Below are 6,505 nucleotides of genomic sequence, written 5' to 3' on the forward strand. Positions count from 1 at the left end.
CTTCACATAATGCAAACAACTTTAGGATAACGATTTACTAGAGATGAAAACTTATAAGCAGCCAAACATAAATTAACAAATCACTTTGATAGGGTCCAGGTGAGAAATTGCAAAACCTTCTCCTATTTGAAAACATAAATTAAACTTGAATTTTAAACTATATTAGTTTTCATGAATAAGGGGACTAGGTAAACAGCATTAGAGTGCCAGTCTCAAATAACAATCAACTGGAAATGATATAGGAAGAGTTGTTCCTAGAGCAAGAGAATAAAATAAATCAAAAGAGAGAAATATACATACAACATTTTAAGTTTTAATTTTAATTTTAATTCTATCCAAACATAGGAAAAGTTAATTCTAAAGCTCGCACAAGTCCCAGCTAAAAATATTTTTTGTAAAATAGACTTAATTAATGGGGTTGTGAGACTGAAGCCTAAGAAGCATCAATGCTTTCATACCTGGACAAATGAGGTAAGAAAAGAGTAAAACATTCTAACCATAATTGCAAAACTTGTTTAGTACTCATAAGCCAGATTGCTACGCGAGTTGTTATTAAATTCATGGTGATTCTTCCCTATAAAACTAATTTGGTAGTAGGGAAAAACACAATTTTTGTGCTAATACTTGTCCAAATCCACATTAAAACCTTTTTCTGCCTACAGTTTTTAAGAAAAACACTATTTTTCACTTCATTTCCAAACACAATTGGCAACTTAGTGTAATTAATCTTTCATATTTTACTTCATTTATTAATTTAAGTTATCTTGGTTGTGCATTTCATATTTTATATTTCAGTATGTCAGCAACAAAGGGTTTTTTATCAACAAAAGTATGAATAATATTTTGTCACATGCTTGTCCTAAGGTCAAATGGGATAAGTAATGGAATATACTTCTTTATACATAAGAACATAACAAACACTAATTTATTAAATAAAGAAATATCAACTTTCATGAATTTAAGATATTAAAATCTCAATTCTTATCATTTCAATTTCAATACATTGCTTACTTACAAATAATTTGTTTACTTTTAAATACTTTATAGAAATTATTAACTCCATTCAAAGTAAGAGATGCTTCTAACATGCACCATCCAATTTCAAATTTTAAATTGGGCAGCAATTATTCTTCCCATAAAATATGATTTCTATCATCTTTTAGTAGTTACTAAATTTGAATATAAAATCAAATGTCAATATGATACTTCCACATGTCAATTTCTGAGCTAAAACATGATTTCATAACGTTTGCCCCACTCAACCTATTGCTCAAACTTTTAGATCTTAAACTATAAGAAATCCACGAAAAGAGAAGCTCGGTGTAACCATGTGATTAGTTTAAATCATACTATAAAATACATAATACTTTTTATAAATTGCAGGCCATGTAAACCTTGACATTCCAATTAATAAGTCAAAATCATTATTCTCCATTGACAGAGCTTTCTATGTCTGGTCTTTTGGTTGGTTGTCAAAATAGTGGTTCTCCATTCTTATTTACAAATATATTTCTTCTTAGCTGTGACGTCAACCCATAGCTAAGCAGAATCTCTGTAAATAAGAAAAATGTTTCCATCCATTCTCTGCTATCTATATAAAAGAGTTGTAGGGTTGCTAAACTCTTAAGACCCACATTTCTGGCTACATCATCATTCTATTCAACTTGTCTCTACCAATGGATGAAAAGAAGAATAAGGCATGTTTCACCGAAACACTCTTTGAACATTACCATATACATTGATCAACCCATATTTTGTAGACAATGAAGTTGATTAAATGATCTTGCTTGGTTTTTTGTACGTGCAGTATTCATGGCCGAAGTTGGTTGCCAAGAAATGGCTAAATATAAAGTCAAAACCTGAAAAGTTTCAAGCTGATGGATTTATTGAAGGTAATCACATTCTCACAAGGAAGAATGTGCACCTAATTTTTATAATTGTGGTTTAGTTTGTCCTTGTTTTGGATGTTCATGGTCGTATTGCACTAAAGCTTTTACTTTTGAAAACTTTCTAGCTTGCTTCAATGAAGTGTAGTTTATCCTAAAAATATTTCAAATTTCTCAAGGAGACATCTAATACTACAGATCAGTGCTCTTAAAAAGAGTTAATTTTTCTAGTATAAGGTCAAATATTTTGGTGCTCAAATCATTGTTTTGAAAACAATGATAAGTTGGGTGTTAATTTGATAACTTACCAAAAGACATCAACTCATTGGGAACCACTGTTTCTTGTCTTTGCATTGCTATCAATTTTTATTAGATTTTCTAATGAGGGGAGGTCTATTTAGTGGCCAAGTAGAATTCAAGTTTTCAAGGTTTCATACTTGATACAAATAAAAATGATAAGTTGGTACAATTAGATTTTGTATTAATTAACATTTTGAATCAGGTTCCATGATCCTATTTTTATATCTGAATTAGCACAACTGTAATTCTTACTACTTTTCTCGAACATGACAAAAAATTTGGTGACCAAACCTACATATGACACACCAGAAAGACATGAGCCATATATGTCTTAGGATACAAGCATGCAAGATCTAAGGTATATCACTCATTAAAGTGGATTCAGATAAATTCAGCTAAGATTTGATAAGGTGTTACTGTTTTGCCACTGCCTATAAAATCTTTTCTTCTAAAACACTGAGCTATCAATTTAACCCATGTTGCATTACAAGAAAAATATGACTTCAATTTTTTTTTTTTGGGGTTGCAGGGTATTTGTGGGAACATGGAATGTAGGAGGTGAAGTGCCCCACAATGGCCTCAATTTGGATGAATGGGTATCATCAACTCCAGCAGATATCTATGTTTTTGGGTAAAAACAATATCCTCTCATCTCATTCCAATTAGTTGTATCAACAGAAAATGTGTTTACTCTTCTTTTTCTAGTCAATTGGGTTTCAATTCATGGGTAAGTCATTTTGTTAGGTGCATACAGGTAATCCTGTTCCTGTTGGGCCAGGGTGATTCCTCCTTTGACTGAGTGTTCATCCAATCTTTTGATTTTCTTGGAAGTGGCCCTTGATCAACTATCTTCTAGAGATTATCAAGTGGAATCTCATCTCACTATCTTTAATTGCAGGCGTAGTATAACAACTGTGCCTGTGTAGTGTGCATTTGAGGTCTAAAAATAAACAGCTTTCATTTTACTTTTTTCAGTTTGATTAGCCCAACATGCCAGTTAGTCAATTTTACTGCATGCTGACCATCAATAGCTAAGAATAAACAAATCAAATAAAAACTTCACAAGCATAGATAGCAGCTGCCAAAATACTGAATTTCTTGGATAAAAACCTTAGTCAGACTAATCAAAAGCTTGGTGTTTGAACAAAAAAGATATCATGAATGAAGTGTATATTGAAAAATGTTGGCAATAGGAGTTGTATTAAATGTAATTAGCTTGTTGTCAATCAGTTTCAATTAAAAACAGTAGCTTTCTCCTAAATAATATTATGTTGCATTTTTTCTACTATTCATTTTTATAGTTTAAAAAATAATTGCTTAAACTTAGAAAATTATAGATTGCATTGGCAAAACTAAGTTCTCAATCTCAAAATCTGAACCTTTTTCTCAAAAACTTGGAATTTGAGTATTCAATATACTAATAGAGCAACTAATAAATTATGAAATTCCATGAACCTTAAGTAGTCTCTTCCATAATGGGAATCTTAGTCACATAAAACCATCAATTTGTGGATAAAAATGAAAAAGCTAAAAGTCATGGTAATACTCTTAAAAAATGATAGAAACATCACTGATTAAGGCTTCACAATCCCTGAATCCCATATTTTACAAAACCTCTCTTTCAAAAGTAAAGGATCCATTTAATTGCATTTAGTTACTATGTCATATACATACATAACTAAAACTTTCAAAAGATACTCATTTTAACATTTAATTATTAGTCTATTTATGCTTAATTCATTTGTTATCAAAATTAATTATTTTTATATAACTTATAATTTATATATAATGAATATATTTATATAATAAAAAATCAACTAACTAATTGTTCTCTCCAAACCACTGAAAGTGAAAGATATTCATCAAACATCAAAAAAGAAGTCTTCCCATGACCTTTTCATTTATTGATATTGATATTATCTCCTCTCAAAGAAGATGTTATATTCCTTAGTTTTAACCCCCTTTTTTGGATATCTCAATTGTTTTTGCAGGTTTCAGGAAATTGTGCCATTAAACGTTGGGAACATATTGGGTATAGAAGACAATGGTCTTGTTGCAAAATGGTTAGCCCTTATTCACCATACATTGAACAAAGATAGAAATCAAAGCATTAGTTTTACATTTTGTAGAAAGGATGGGTCAATATCTTCAGAGGATCAAATTTACAGTTTTGATTCTGATTTTGAGGGTTCTTAGGGGCATAATAATTTTGCTCCATCTGGGTCACTTTCATCAGAAGATGAAAGTTCATTCAGTGGGAGAGATTCACCATATTCTCTTTATCGTAGCCCAATCTCATACAGTTCTTCATCAGAAAGATCCTCATCCAACTTGGGTGAGATGAATTACAACTTCAATTCAAGTGGGCCAAATTATTGCTTGGCAGCTAGCAAACAGATGGTTGGCATTTTTCTGTGTGTTTGGGTGTGTAGTGATCTGAGAAAACATGTCAGAGATATAAAAGTTTCTTGTGTTGGTTGTGGGCTAATGGGCTACCTTGGAAACAAGGTATAATTAGAAAACTTATTTCATGTTTTCCACACTATTCAAATGAACTATTGTAGGGAATAGTTCATTTCAAGATTTTAAAAGTTGTTCAATATTCTTGTATCTAAGATTACTCATACTCTAGAGGAATACCTATTTAACAAATATTTTACTTATTTACAAGGCTCTGTTTCGATCAACATGCTATTCAATCAGACAAGCTTCTGCTTTATTTGTAGCCATTTGACATCAGGAGAGAAAGAAGGTGATGAGATATTGAGGAATTCTGATGTGAGGGAGATAATGAAGAAGACCCACTTTCACCAAACAAACAAGATTCTCTCATAGAAAACCCCAGAGAGAATTTTGGAGCATGGGTAGGTTTTAATATTGTATCCTTATACTCCCAAATAGATATTGAATAACTCAATACCATTAAATTTTTAAAGAAAAAGCAAATGAGAAAACTTCATATGAGATCTTACAATTATCTATAATAATGTATGACAAAGGTTTAGGTAATATGTTGTCTGTCTGATTTGGTTCTATATTTTCTTTCCTTTTGCAATCAAATTATTTGGCTTGGAGATTTGAATTATCGTCTTGCACTCCATTATTCTGATAGTAAACAACTCATGGGAGAAAAAAATTGGGAAACTCTATTCGAAAAAGATCAGGTAGATACATAATCTATGGCATTGGATTGAAATGCCAGGGTTTGGATTAATTTTATGACCCAAATCATAAAAAAATCATTCTTGATGAATAATTTTATTGAACATTCATAGATGTGCTAAGATTTTATTGAAACTTTTTTTCAAAAATATTTTTCTCTGTATATTTAGTGGGATCTGAATATCTAAGGGCATGCAGGAAGGTGTCTTAGACTTGGCTCCTACTTATGGCCATGATGGATTTGATTCGAGGTAAGTCTTTTGAACCCAAACTGTGGTCTTCGAGCACCAATATTTAAAGAGGATTTAACAAAAAGAAAACAAACTTTGAAAAATATAATGTTACATTCTTCCTCCCTGAAATTTAAAGGCATCTATCGGTTCATTGGAAGAAATAGAAGTTTGAAGCTTAAAAAATGACAAACTAGGGCACGCCCATGGCTTCCGCTGTTACAGCAAGTCATTCTTCCTCAATACTCCACCAATCGATCTCAGATCAAAACGAAAATGGATGAATGAAGACAAGAGAAACTTACAAATAGCATCTATCAGCGTTTCATAGCGAGGACAGATCTTTCGGAGGCATTCAGAAGAGCGAAAACCATTTTTGCATGCAGCTCCCGCATGCGAGCAAATGCATAACAATGAAATAGCGAAATCCCTTTTTTAGTTTAACATTATGAAGCCCGTGTTGGTTGAAATTTTGACCAACACGAGAATGGATTTTTTAAAAAAAGATTTTTTTCCTTCCATATTTCGACCAATCTAAAATATTTTAATAGATGGTCGAAAATTTTGGTCGAAAAATAGGGTCAAATGTACTAGTGCAAAGTTCTTTTTCCAAGTCTTTTTGGGATATTGTAGGGTAGGATATTTGTAATTCAGTCAAGGGATTCCTTGGTTCTAAATTCCTCCCAAAGGAAATCAACTCTACATTTATTCCTTGATTCAAAAAAGAATTGGAATCACTTTGGTCAATGATTTTAGACCTATCAGTCTTTGCAACTCTATTTATAAAGTGTTCTCTAAAGTATTGACTTCACACCTTTTGCACTTTCTTTCTTCACTAGTCTCTCCATAGAAAAATGGCTTTGTACCAAGACATCAAATCCTAGATTCTATTGTCAAAGTGCATGATGTTATCCATTCTATTGATTA

At 31.6% G+C, this 6,505-nt stretch overlaps 1 pseudogene; it reads left to right on the plus strand.

The window, feature by feature from the left end:
* The first annotated feature begins 1,676 nt into the window (after positions 1-1,676).
* Positions 1,677-5,989, plus strand: LOC149557412 (type I inositol polyphosphate 5-phosphatase 4-like; annotated as a pseudogene).
* The last annotated feature ends 516 nt before the right edge of the window (positions 5,990-6,505 follow it).

The sequence above is a fragment of the Cupressus sempervirens genome, chromosome 5 (genome assembly GCF_028749045.1).
Source record: "Cupressus sempervirens isolate cs-2001-9-10 chromosome 5, ASM2874904v1, whole genome shotgun sequence".
In the NCBI taxonomy this organism is placed as follows: Eukaryota; Viridiplantae; Streptophyta; class Pinopsida; order Cupressales; family Cupressaceae; genus Cupressus; species Cupressus sempervirens.